Consider the following 14573-nt stretch of genomic DNA (forward strand, 5'->3'; position numbering starts at 1 on the left):
TTTCCACGATAGCAAATATAGCCAACCGTGCTCCGGTATCCACCTATATCTTACAGGTGACAGGAAATAACCCGACTTCTACCGGTCTAGGCATGGCTAAGCATATATTCGATCCTAGACCTACACAAGGTTAAAGGTATATTTATCTAGACAAGGTAGTTCTATGCATCAAGTGTTTCCAATTCAACTCTTATAACCTAATGCATCAAACATAAAGGACTCAAGTGATATTTTGTAAAACATGGGAGACTTAGAATGCTCCGGGGCTTGCCTTTGAGGAAAGAGGTTGGCCTGTGATCCAGGCACTCAGGGAGGTCCTCAAGAGTTTGCTCCTCTCCTTCTGGAGCTACGGCCTGAGGTGTTTCCTGTTGTTCCTCCTCTTCTTCTTCGTTGAACTCCAAAAGAGTTATCCCTTCGGACGATCCTATATGCATGAGCAGAGAATAAGATATCATGGATGCATATATAATGACATGTATAATATGGTGTGATGAATGCATCCTCATAAGTGTTCTCAGCAGCATTGCATTAAGGTGATAACAAGTTACATTTGCTTTTACTGAATAGGTGCATATCTCTTCTCTAGTAACTTAGACAAACACTTATGTAAATAATTTTCTGTACTACAAGACAGCAGCCACTTGTTTTGACCATAACTGGAGTTATACATATCAAAATAATATGGATGTGGACTTTCTGGAAATCTTATGAAATTACCTACAACTTTCTTTTAATCATCTTAATGAGATTTAGCAGTTATCTAGGTCAAACAATTCAATCTTTCAGATCTATCTAGAGAGCAAGTATTTCTGACAGCAGAGTTCTAACAGCCATAATTCTTAAACCATAAGACCAATAACTATGAAAATTTAACACAAGGTAAATAAGTAAGTTATATACAACTTTGTTATTAACAAGTTTTACAGAAAGAATCATTTTCATCATGAAATTATCACCACAACAGAAGCTATACATGCAGCCATCTAGTTGAATTATAAAGCAATAATTAACTAGTTGCATACAACTAATTACTTCTAAGCCTAACTAATAACATCAATAGATCATATGCATCACAAGCACCACAGAAAACATCATGGTTAGACATAACTAATTTATTTACATTTATTTATTAATTTCCTTAGATAATAAGGAGATTTAAAGGATAAATATTTCCAGTGCTCAATAAATTCGGAGCAAATTACAGTAGGCTACATATGGCCCTAGTAGTCTATTGTACAAATTGCATGCCATTTGGATAAGTATAGCCTTCTCTACTAAAATGACAAGTTATATAGGCTTATTTTAGCAAAAATAGTTTAGCCTAATGAATAGTGTCAAGCAACAGATTTAATATTTTTCTTACTTTCCTCCTAGCACAAGAATACTGTGTAAAAATTTGTATGATCATGTGTTATGTATTTTTACCCCATTTCACTTCACTAGAAGATAGCAATTAATTAGGATTAAATAGGAAGGTCATATTTCAATTATGCTTACTGCAGGTTTCATATTTTTCCTAGCCAGAGAATGTCAACACACGACTAGCAAAATTGGAAACACAATTTTATCACCTTCCTAGCTCAAGTTATGCAATTTACAATATAGAAACTATTTTAAAAGCACTTATCTTGCTCAATTTAATTCTCCCAGAAAAATACCCTGAGCAGTGGATTTCATATTTTTATCAAATAATACACTTCAAGATGAATCTAACAAAATTTGGTTCACCCCATTTGGATATTCCTAGCTCAAGATAAGAATTTTTGAAGATTGTAACTAAATTTGTGAAAAAAATTAATAAAGAAAATCAAATTTCAAATCGGGCGCTTTAGCTAGGTGCACCCAGTGTATACACCCCGCTGTGACTGACGACTGGGCCCCGTGGGTGAACTGACCCCACAAGTCAGAAAGACAGTGGCAAGGGCCGGCTTGGACCGACAAGAACTCACCGACGGTGAGGTCACCGGCGACGAGGTCAGCACCAATGTGTTCCCCATCCTATTCTGCACCTACATGTACCCTCGATTTGCTCGGAGGATCACCAGAGCTAGCTCGCTGGCGAGCATGCCGGCTCAACGACGGCGCGTGGTGGTGCTCCGGCCATCCCTGGCGACGGCATGGCTAGGCGAGCGCGGCTACGACATCTACAAACCCTAGCGAAGCTCTACGGCGTGGATTAGGTCAGGGTGGAGCGGCGGCGAAGCTTGGCCACATGCACGGCGGCGCGAGCGCAATGGCAGCATGGCGACGTTCCGCTCCGACGAGGCTGGCATTGACCTTAGGCTCTTGTCTCGATCTAGACCCCTCTCTAACCTAACCCTAACGTCTAGAAGCACGCGAGGAAGAGAACCAGGCATGCACAGCCACGGCGGCATGCATGGCGATGGCGCTCTCGGCTCACGGCGGTGCGGCTCGCGTTCCGGCACCGGCAACGTGGTAGCGTCTCAACGATCTACGGCTATAGCTTCTAGGACCTACGACGAAGATGAATCAAGAGTGAGAGAGATCGGAGGAGCAGTGGATAGGGCTGGCCATGGTAGCTCGGAGCTCGGCGGCGCTCCGTGGCCATGGTGGCGACGGCAACTGCCCGTAGGCCTTTACCTTGGCTCGATTGGCACGGATAACAAGTCGACGAGGTGATGGCCTAGCGGTGTGCGCGGGCAATCGCACAATGACGCGGTGTCGGTTGCGTGCGAGCTCGGCGGAGGTGCGGCAACGACGACGCGGTGCTCGGCTTGCTCTGGCGGGTGACGAAGAGGCAGTGAGAGGACGAGAGAGCAAGTGAGGGCGGCGGCTTCGCCTCCCTTTTCTCCCCTTGTTGGCCCGACCAGCCGTGCCGATGTCGGCGTGCTACCGCCACGCGGCACGCGCAGCCTGATACGATCGGCCACGACGGCCAACCGATTCAAATTGGCTTAGTGACCGATTCAGTTGACTGACAGCGCTACTTCGTTCTTCTATATCTCATAATCCAGTTCAAGTTAGCAAAATTTGTATTAGTGAAAGTTGTAGAGCTATGTGAGATCTTCAACTTTGCTTTAGGAACCATCATCTAATTCTCACTGGTTAGCCAGGGACAAAGCTTCCAAGTGAGGCACATTGAAACTGAAAACAGCTTCAAGACTTAGTGAAATTTCAAGTTTTGAAAACAGTATTTTGTTGATACTTGTGAGCGAGTCTGTCTAGTATTAGGAATCTCATCCACAATCTTCCGTATTTGTGGCTCAAACCCCATGTCAAGCATACGGTCTGCTTCATCAAGCACAAGTAATGAAACCTGATGGAGGCTAATCTTCTTCATCTCCAGAATATCATTAAGACGTCCTGGTGTTGCTACCACAATATCTGCTCCACGCTCAAGTTCTCTTAGCTGAGGGCCCTTTGAAGCTCCACCATATAGGCACTGAAAAAGAACGCATCAATGATGATTTCAATGTAAGAAATGTGACATGTCATTAGTAAACATAGTACCAGAAACAATACACATTCTACAAGGCACTTAGGTACAGAAATCTTGAATGATCGATGCACAGCAATATTGTTCAGAACCACACGAGTTCATTTTCTAAGATAACTACTATAAAAACACGCTAGGCCTAGGTAGCCTAGTGCCCTGATAGCCGCCTCAGCCGATCGACCTTTCTAAAGGTGAAGCTATCATAAACTTTTTGAAGAACAATACTTGAGTCTGTGACTATGTTTTAAAGTCTATACATCACAATCGACCTTTCTAAAGGTGAAGCTATCATAAACTTTTTGAAGAACAATACTTGAGTCTATGACTCTATGTTTTAAAGTCTATACATCACATTATTAACATTTGATATCCAGTAACTTAATTACTATGCATTGTCTTACAAAACAGAAAAAATGTGCACAAAGTTTCAGGACTACAATTGGTTGTGATCAATGCTTAATTATTCTATGCAAGATAAGGCCATAATAAAAGATATCAGGTCAGAAATTACTGTGCAGGAAACTCTAGATGATTGACCAAACTTAACTACTTCGTCTTGTATTTGTGAAGCAAGCTCGCGAGTAGGGGCCAAAACCAATACCGTAGGACCCAACATCGGATTATTGTGGCATCTCCTCAGATGTATAAAAACAGGAATTAGGTACCCCAGCGTCTTTCCAGACCCTGTCTTGGCAATAGCTACTATGTCCCGGTTTTGCAGTGCAACAGGCCATGTCTGAGCTTGAATTGGAGTGGGATTTGAAAAGCCTGCTGCATGGATCTGAAATGAAAAAAAAATGAATAAGCATCATAAGTGCATGCCCACCTGCAGCAGATAATTGGTATTTTCCATAGCGACTAAAAAATGGTTGCAAACAATGAGAAAGTGGTTAAATTCTATCCTAGGTGAATATGGCTGCTTACTTAAGCAACTCAAGGCATGAAGAAGCTCTTTGTTGATTCAGTGGCAGAGACAAGAAGCAGGAAGCCTCAGCCACATTTTATAATCTGAAACAACATCAATCCTCCCAATACTTGTCAGCAGAAAATAGCCACAAGTATTTCACTACAGTGCCCAGAAATTGAAAACTAATCGTTGTATTAGGGCACTCAGCATCACCGCAAATCCATTGTGCTACATCAGTGAGCAATATCATACAATGTGCTCACTAAGAGAGAAGATATTTTTCCATTTCAAAGATATCATTTTCAGTGGCCCACATTGTCAAGAATTTCTAAGTTAAGATAAATTTGTTGATAATTCATCCATGGATCCACAAGTACAACTAAACAAGACATACCTCTTCTCAGAATCTCTGGAGGGAATCCAGTAGCCTCAAATGTCATAAACGGAGCAGGAACGTTCTCACCCTGGATAATAAAAAAATAGGAGTCAAAATATAAATAATCAACAGGTGACAGTATAAAAGAATAATAAATAAACAGGTAGCAGTCCAACTAAACAAGAAAATGAACTTGTAAACCAAGAGAAATATTCTGAAATACCCTGTTACTGAGCTATACATAAGGGAACAGGGCATACTAAAATATGTCCAACTGCAGAAGTGCACTTCTCAGGCTTTATGAGCTTTTGGTATCTCGAATGTATTTCTCTGTGCAAAACAAATTAGACTATACCTCTGTCCGGTTTTCTTGAGTGGCAGTTGGCCAGAGATGTATACATCATGCTTGCAATGTCAGATACGTGTGCCATAAAAAATATTTTTTAGTCATGTAAATGTTAGATATCAACCAGTACCTCTATTATGCAAATGGGTTATTAAATTATTCAGAGATACGGAGTACGTTAAAAACCACATGTGGAATAGCATTTCCAGAATGTTTAAGTACAATGGCAAACAGCCTCTGGAGAAATTAGAAGTTGTAAACTGTCTTAGTTTTGCAACAAAATATGTCCATGCAATCAACTCCTTACCATGGCAGTGACTTCATGGTGTTGACGGTATACATCAGCTGAAGATACGCTTGGAAAATCTGGAGGAGCAAACATACTTGACGGTGGCCTCACTGAAGTTCCAATAGGCGATGGACCAAGATTATGTGGATTTGGTACTGAATGTGGAGGTGCCATGTTATAACCACCAAAATTGTCTGGACGAGGATAAGGCGGTCCATTATGCATGCCCTGCCGCAAAAGTTTACGCAAATCAGAGTGAATGGTTAGAACTTTAGAATTGAGGTTAGCATGAGCATAATATATAGAAAGCATTGAATATATCAGAAAGCTAATGGGCATTGTTGCCAACATTTTTACAAAGAGTTCCATTGATATGGTGCGGAAATATCATCAGACTTTATAATGTACAAGAAAGTTTATAGCTTATTACTGTCATGGTAGGACATAAATTTAGGCAGTATAAGGGTGAGCTTTTGGCTTCACTAAGATTTAACATTACTGTACCAAAGATTATTACCATAGGATTTTGTGAAGTTGGGAGAGGAGCAAGCTTTGGCTGCTGCTGGAGAGCCTTTGTCCCATCAAACCTTCCATAAGAGTGAGGGTCATCTCTTTCAAAGTGACCATCACTATTACCCATATCAAAACCCATTGGAGGTCGAATTGGTGATGGACCAACATGATTTGGAACTGCATGGCCACTAACTGGTTTTTACTGGTAGTTTGTATCTGCTCCACCTTGATGCATTTGAGCAGGCGAGTTCATAAAACCCATGTTATTAATCTCAGCAGAGGATGATCCACCAGGAAGATGCTTGGCAGGATACAACGGCCCACCGACTCCAGGTATATTTGGCTGGCTACTAAGGGCTCCAGGATGTTGATGACTAGAAGGTAACTGCTGATTTGGAAGAGATTGTTAGTCGCTGAATTCTCACTCTTGGTAGTAGGAGAATTCTTACTCTCATCGAGAGAGGATGACACTAGAAGTTGGGGCAATTTTCTTGTCTATTTCTCACACAAGCTCACACAAATGCCATACCAACCTGAGGGGTTGGGGTTATATATTTATAGGCTGCTAGCCAGCCAAGCATATGCCAAGATGCTAGTCTAAGATGCTAGTCTAAGATGCTAATATGCTGTCCTAGCTAAGATGCTGTCCTCTAGTCTAAGATGCTGTCCTCTAAGATGCTGTCCTCTAGTCTAATATGCTGTCCTAAAAACAGAAAAACAGCCACAAGAACCATGTGAGCAGCACAGCCCCACAAAGACCAACCACACATGAGACTTATTCATCATTCTCCCCCTAAGTCTTGTGCGTCGTCTTGTGGGAGAGTTGAACCATCCCGATCCTGGAGCAGAGCTCAAGGAACTTGATCCTCCCAAGGGGCTTGGTGAGCAGGTCCGCAAGCTGGTCCTTGGTGTTGATGTAGCTCGCCTTGATGCTCCCTTCCTCCAAACAGCCTCGGATGAAGTGGTATCTCACCCGGATGTGCTTGCTGCGTTCGTGGAACACGGGGTTCTTTGCCAGGGCCAGAGCGGACTTGCTGTCCACCCTGAGCTCCACCGCTCTAGTGTCTCTACCGAGGAGATCACCAAGCAGTCGAGCGAGCCAGAGCGCCTGAGTCGAAGCGGTGGAGGCCGCTATGTACTCGGCCTCGCAGCTGGACAGGGCCACCACCTGCTGCTTGACCGACTGCCAGCTAACGAGGCACTTGCTGAGGAAGAAGAGGATCCCGCTCGTGCTCTTGCTGGTGTCGATGTCGCCGGCGTGGTCGCTGTCGCTGTACCCGATGAAGTGTGCCACCCCAGCGCACCTCGGGTAGTAGAGGCCGTGGTCGAGAGTCCCCGCACCGTAGCGGATGATCCTCTTCACAGCCTGCTGGTGCTCTGTCATCGGTCGTTGCATGAATCGACTAACGTAGCCGACGGAGAATGCCAAGTCCGGCCGTGTGTGGGCGAGGTAGCGAAGGCTCCCCACAAGACGCCGGTACTGCGTATCGTCCACCTCCTCCGTCGTGCTGTCGCGGCTCAGCTTCAGCCTCTCCTCCATCGGAGTGAGAGCTGGGTTGCAGTCGGTGAGCCCAGCTAGCTCAACGACGCGCTTGGCGTAGGCGGTCTGTCGAAGCGTGATCCCAGAGTCATCCTGGTGCACCTCGATTCCCAGGTAGAAGGAGAGAGGCCCCAGGTCACTCATCTGGAAGGTGGCCTTCATCTCTTCTTTGAATGCCGCCACCTCCGCATCCTTGGTGCCGGTGATCACCAAGTCGTCGACGTAGACACCCACCAGCAGGGCATTTCCTCCATTGCCTCGTCGGTAGATGGCCGCCTCGTGCGGGCTTTGCTCAAAGCCCATCCCCTTTAGCGTGGAATCCAACTTGGCATTCCACGTCCTCGGTGCCTGCCGCAAGCCATAGAGGGCCTTGCGCAGGCGGAGCACCTTGCCCTCCTTGCCGGGGATCGCAAATCCCGGCGGCTGGTGCACGTAGACCTCCTCCTTCAAGTCGCCGTTAAGGAACGCCGACTTGACGTCCATGTGATGAACACGCCAGCCCTCCTGGGCAGCTAGCGCAAGGAGGAGTCGCACGGACTCCATCCGTGCCACGGGAGCAAAGGCGTCGTCAAAGTCGACCCCCTCCTGCTGCACGAAACCTCGTGCCACCAAGCGAGCCTTGTGCTTGACGATGGCGCCGGCTTCATCCCTCTTCAGCTTGTACACCCACTTAAGGGTGATCGCGCGTGGCCACGAGGAAGGTCAGCAAGCTCCCAGGTGCGGTTCTTCTCAACCGCATCCATCTCCAACTGCATCGCGGCGCGCCATGCCGCGTGTCTCGGCCTCTGCGAACGACCGAGGCTCGCCGTCGTCACATGCAAGGTGCAACTGCGCCTCCAGGTCCTCCAGGTCGTGAGGCACCAGTCCCGACACCAACTGGTCGCCGAGAAGGTTCTCCATCGTACGGTACCGCAACGGCTCGCCGTCGTGGTACGCGTCGATGCGCTCCTCGTCGTGAGAGAGCGGAGTAGCGAGCTCAACCGAGCTGTGCTCGACACGAGCTGGTGTTGGAGTAGACGTGCCCGGAGAGGTGCCTGTCGATGCTGGAGTGTGTGGCGTTGCCGGCTGTGGTGAAGCCGGCGAAGAACTCATCGCAGCCGAGGTCCTGGCTGGAGAGCGTGGAGCTGTCGGAGTAGCAGGCGCCGGGGTCGGTGGAGGCTCGGGGACTGGGGTAGACGCGCTCGCCGAAGAAGAGCTGCCTACTCCCCAGCTCCCTCGAAGTGGACGTACTCGACAGTGAAGTCGTCGTACGTCGGAGCCGAGCCATCGTCCACCGCCTTGTCCCACGCCCATCCTCGCCCTTCGTCGAACACAACGTCGCGCGCCGTGCGCACACGTTGTGTCTTCGGGTCGAGGATGCGGTAGGCCTTCGAGCCCTCCGCGTAGCCGATGAACACTCCCGGAATGCTCCTGTCGTCGAGCTTGCTGATGTGGCCAAGCTCCTTGGTGAACGCGAGGCAGCCGAAGACCCGCAAGTGGGAGACCGCCGGCTTGCGCCCATGCCAAGCCTCGTACGGCGTCCTGCCGTCGAGCGCCTTGATAGGCGAGCGGTTCAGGATGTAGACGGCCGTCATCACCGCCTCTCCCCAGAAGACAGCTGGCATCCCCCTCTGCTTGAGGAGGGCCCGAGCCATCCCCACAACCGTCTGGTTGCGCCGCTCGATGACGCCGTTCTGCTGCGGGCTGTACGGCGCGGAGTAGTGGCGCTGAATGCCCTCGTCAGCGCAGTACGACGCGAATTCAGCCACCGTGAATTCGCCGCCGTTGTCGGTGCGCAGCACGCGCAGCTTGCGGCCGCACTCCGCCTCCGCAGCAGCCTGCGCGCGTCTGATGGCGTCCGCAGCCTCTCCCTTGCTGCCGAGGACCATTACCCACATGTAGCGGGAGAGGTCGTCGACGAGCAGCAGGAAGTAGCGTCGTCCTCCCGGTGTGGCCGGTGTCACCGGGCCACACAAGTCCCCGTGCACGAGCTCGAGCCTCTCCTTGGCTCGAAAGCTCGCCTGCTGGGGAAAGGGGAGTCGCCTCTGCTTCGTCAACACGCAGACGTCGCAGAGCTGCTCCACATGGTCGAGGCACGGCAGGCCTCGCACCATCTCCGTGGCACTGAGCTGCTTCAGGGCCTCAAAGTGAAGGTGCCCGAAACGCTCGTGCCACTGCCACGCCTCGTCGTCCCGACGAGCAGCGAGACAGAGGGGTTGTGCCACCTGCACGTTAAGGACATAGAGTCGATTTGCGCTTCTGGATACCTTGGCAAGAAGGCGACGACGACGATCCCAAATCCTCATGACTCCGTCCTCAACCACCACGCGCGAACCGTTCTCATCCAGCTGTCCCAAGCTGATGATGGAGTTCCTCAACGCGGGGATGTAGTAGACTCCGGTGAGCAGCCTGTGCTCACCAGACACGGCGGTGAAGATGATGGAGCCGACGCCCTTGATCTCCACGCCGGAGGCATCCCCAAACTTGACGGAGCCTCGGACGCTAGAGTCAAGCTCGGTGAAGAACTCCCGTCGACCGGTCATGTGATGAATGGCGCCGGTGTCGAGGCACCACCCGTCAGTCTTGTCGTTGTCGGAGCTGTCGCCGAGGAGGGCGTGTGCTTTTGGCTCGTCAAGGTGGAGGAGAGCCGCTGCGGCCGGTGCCGCTGGAGGTAGCTCGATGCTGGCATGTGCCATGAACAGAGCCGGCTCCTCCTCCGCCTGTGCGACGTGGGCCTGGCCGCGTCGTGGCTGCCGACAGTCCTTGGCCCAATGGCCAAGCTGGCCGCAGTTGCGGCAGGCGTCGTCTCATGCCAGCTTGTGCCTGCCGGCGGCGCCGCCCTGGGCGCCTCCGCGGGCATCACCCTCGGCACGTCCTCGCGCCCCGGCCTGGGCGTCTCTGCGCGCCTTGCGTGGCTTGCCACGCTTGCGGCCGCCTGTCGCGGAAGAAGGCTCCCACTTCCTCCGGTCACCTTGGCTGGCAAGCCACTGTTCCCGAGTGAGAAGGAGCTTCCCGCCAGTGGTGATGGGCCCCGAGAGGGACTGTGGCTCATCGCTGTCGACGACCTTGAGGCGACCTATCGCCTCCTCGATCGACATCGTGGAGAGATCCAGCAGAGACTCGATCGAGCGAGCCATCTGCTTGTACTTCTCGGGGACGCAGCGGAAGAGCTTTTCGACAGCTCTCTCCTCGCCGTAAGTGTCGTCGCCGAACTGCACCATCTTCTGCAACAGAGTGTTGAGACGGAGAGCAAAGTCATCAACGTCCTCACCTGGCTTGAAGGCCAGGTTCTCCCACTCCTTGCGAAGTGCCTGCAGTGTGGACTTGCGGGCGCGGTCGCTGCCGATGCGTGCCGCAGCGATGGCGTCCCAAGCCTCCTTGGCAGTCCGCTTGCTGGTAAGCGAGAACTGCATCTCGGGCGGGACTGCAGCGATGAGAGCATCCAGCGCCCGTCGATCTAGGTCGTAGTCGACGTCGCCGTACCGGACTGCCTCCCACATGTGCCGCACCTGGAGCTTTACCCTCATCACCGCAGCCCACTCGACGTAGTTGGTCTTGGTGAGAGTAGGCCACCCATCGCCGGGACCGACGTCCCTGACAACAGCCTGGAGCCCGTGGTAACCACGGTACCGATCCGGGGAGAGAGAGCCACGCTGCCTGTGAAGGCCGCGCTCTCCATCAACCCGTCGGTACCGATCCGGGGAGAGAGAGCCACGCTGCCTGTAAAGGCCGCGCTCTCCATCGACCCGTCCGCCACCGTTGCCGTGCGCGCCTCCTCCAGGAGCGCCGCCGCCGTGCGCCTCCTCCAGGAGCGTCGCCGCCGTGCGCGCCTCCTCCAGGAGCGCCACCGGCGTGTCCGCGCCTGTCTGGGCTGCCGCCGCGCTCGTGGGCGTGCGCGGCTGCCCCAGGAGCGCCACCGCCGTGCGCGCCTCCTCCAGGAGCGCCGCCAGCGCGTCCGCACCTGTCTAGGCTGCCGCCACGCTCGTGGACGTGCGCGGCTGCCCACTGCGCCGCCCGCGCTCGCGCTGCCTCCCTCTCTAGCAGCTCGAGGTCCGCGTCGGCGGTGTCGTCAGCGGAAATGGAGCTGCCGATGCTGCCGCGCAAAGCCTCGACCTCCGCCGCCGCCGCTGCTTCCGCCTCCGCTCTGGCTTGCTGCCAGCTCCGCCGCTGCCAGCCTCGACGCCCTTGCCGCCGCCGCAGCGGTCTCTGCCGCCGCTCGCTCGCGTTCCTCTGCCGCGGCAAGTTCGGCCTCCTGCCGACACCGCGTGCTCGAGGCGATCGAGCGCTGAGACTGCCCTGCGGACATGACGCGCTACCGGGGGGCTGCTGCGTGAGGAGAGGGCTGCTTCAGACGAGCTGGGAGAGGAGTGAACAGGAGCGGCCGGAGGAGCTGCTGCTGCCAACAGCTGGGGCTGTTGTGGGGCTGGGAGAGAAGATGAGCAAGAGATGCTCAGGCTACAGGATAATACGGCTCTGATACCAGTTGTTAGTCGCTGAATTCTCACTCTTGGTAGTAGGAGAATTCTTACTCTCATCGAGATATGATGACACTAGGAGTTGGGGCAATTTTCTTGTCTATTTCTCACACAAGCTCACACAAATGCCATACCAACCTGAGAGGTTGGGGTTACATATTTATAGGCTGCTAGCCAGCCAAGCATATGCCAAGATGCTAGTCTAAGATGCTAGTCTAAGATGCTAATATGCTGTCCTAGCTAAGATGCTGTCCTATAGTCTAAAATGCTGTCCTAAAAACAGAAAAACAGCCACAAGGACCATGTGAGCAGCACAGCCCCACAAAGACCAACCACACATGAGACTTATCCATCAGAGCCTGACCACGCTACTGACTAAGTGGTAATGAAAAGCCAGTCCGCTTGCCTTCATGAACTCCTCCATCATCATCCTTCAATAATGGACTTTGTTGCCCAAGTGGCAGTGGCGGTTTTCCATGCTGAGTGAACGGCAATCCATGCTGCAGTTGACCTTGTTGAGATGGCATTTTAAGTCCTTGAGGTTGAGAAACCTGCGGTGACTGCGAAGCTTGGGCAGGATGGTGAAAGCTCAAAGATTGTTGAGGATGTTGCCCTTGACTCTGAGGAATCCTAACTCCCTGCGGCTGCAGGCTTTGATTATAAGCACCATGTGGAATTTGAGGCTGCTGAGCTTGATTGTAGGCAGACTGTGGTATCATGGATTGCTGACCCTGATTGTAGGAAGGTTGTGGCATCGGTGGCTGCTGAACTTGACCTTGATTGTAGGAAGGCTGCGGCATCGGTGGCTGCTGACTCTGACCTTGATTGTAGGAAGGTTGCGGCATCGGTGGCTGCTGACTCTGACCTTGATTGTAGGCAGCTTGCAGCATTGGTGGCTGCTGAGCTTGATTATAGGCAGTTTGTGGCATCTGTAGCTGCTGTCTGCCTGATACGAATATGGTGGAGCCTGCTGTTGCTGCTGATGTTGCATGTAAGGACCATGCTGATACGGCATGTGTTGAGGATGCGCACTGTGGTACTGATGCGGCTGATTTGGCATGTGCGTCTGCAGTTGCTGATATGGCACTTGCTGAAACGAAGCTTGGTGTTGAGCCGTGACATGCTGCTGAGCTGGCTGTTGAGTGTGCTGCTGCCCAAGCTGGCCAGCCTGAGGAGGATAAGCTGCCTGGCCAGGACGCTCCTGGTGCCCTGCCTGGCCAAACTGCACGTTAGGCTGCGAAAAAGCCCCTGGTGCAAGTTCCGGAATCTGTGCAGGGGTTGGAACCTGCGCAGGGGTTGGCGGCGGAGGACCTGCTGGCAAGGGGGGCACCCCTGTAGTTGCAGCAGGCTTCTCATACTGAGGGTCACATTCGTCTCTGGGTTCCAATAGTACAGCGTCGCGCCATCTATCAGCGCTTTCCAAGGCGCAGGAAGCGTCGGGTCATCCGGAGCGAACCGAGGGCCCGAAGAATCAGCTGCGGCGGCCTCCTGAGCCGCCATGCCAGGCAACTCTTCTTGCCCCCTCCTTCTAATGGCTCACCACCTACGCTGCGACCATAACGCAAATGCCCTGCAAACCAGTAAAATTCGGGGGGGGGGGGGGGGGGGGGGGGGTGGCGGAACCAGTTAAGGAAACTCGATAATTTTTTGCAAGAAAAAACGAAGTTCGTAAGCATTATAGATGCATAAGGTTGCAATTAGAACAGATCGGGAGACAAATAGCCAGATAGCTTAGGTTAGGGTTTGGGCGCCCGGTCCCGCGCAGCAGGAAGGGAAGAGAAGGGCTGGCGTACTTGGAGGGTGCTCGTCGCCGGCGAGGGCGGTTACGAAGACCTGGCGACGGGCGCTACGAAGACCTCGGCACCTGGCGTAGCGCGGCGGCGGCGGCGCTAGCCCAATCGTCGCCGAGAGGGAGAGGGAGAGGGAGAGCGCACACGGGGTGAAACGGGGGGGAAACTAGAGACGGAAGTGTCGCCGGTGGGCCGTTCCTCAATCCGCAAAAGCCTTTAAGATAATTTTCCTTTTTCACTTTTGTTTTGTGTCTACTCCCGTTTTTTTTTTCTCGTAAAAAGTTTTTGTCTTTAGTCCCGTTGCGGGTTTAGGGTTTTATGTCAAGTTTGTTCCTTATTTTTCTTCGTACAAATATTAGGAAGAAGAAAGTTTTTAATAAGGAATATAAATTATTATTTAGAAAGAATTAAGTTTGTTCTTTCTTTCTCCTTTTTATTCTTCCTATATAATTTCCGTATCATCTTTTTTATTTTGTGGAACACTGTCAATGCTACTGGAACATTGGTTTTATTGTCGGATTTTTCTCTTGAAGCTAAACCTTTCTTTTGAGCCTAGAACAATTCATATGAAATTGAAATAACTTGTAATATTTTTTTTTGTTAAACATTGATTCGTTCAATAAAAAAATGATGTCTGGAAATCTATGGCTTTCATGCTCCAAGATTTTTTATGTTCTCTGCATGGTGGAATCATTGGTAAATTAATGAGAACTAGCAAATATGCCCGTGCGGGCATCGGGATACATAGATAGATATAAAACATAAATTAATTAAGATATAGTTATAGATATAGGCTGGATAGTTTTTTCCTGTATATAGTTAGAAATTTCTAAAACTGGACCCATCAATAGCGAAAGAAAGTGGTGTCGTATTTTACTATTTTTAGTGAAAATATGAAGTC

The 14573-nt window shown here is 51.0% G+C and overlaps 1 pseudogene; it reads right to left on the reverse strand.

The window, feature by feature from the left end:
• Positions 1–2975: 2975 nt before the first annotated feature.
• On the reverse strand, positions 2976–13857 carry LOC136513584 (DEAD-box ATP-dependent RNA helicase 40-like; annotated as a pseudogene).
• Between the last annotated feature and the right edge of the window lie 716 nt (positions 13858–14573).

Source organism: Miscanthus floridulus, chromosome 16 (genome assembly GCF_019320115.1).
Source record: "Miscanthus floridulus cultivar M001 chromosome 16, ASM1932011v1, whole genome shotgun sequence".
Classification (NCBI taxonomy): Eukaryota; Viridiplantae; Streptophyta; class Magnoliopsida; order Poales; family Poaceae; genus Miscanthus; species Miscanthus floridulus.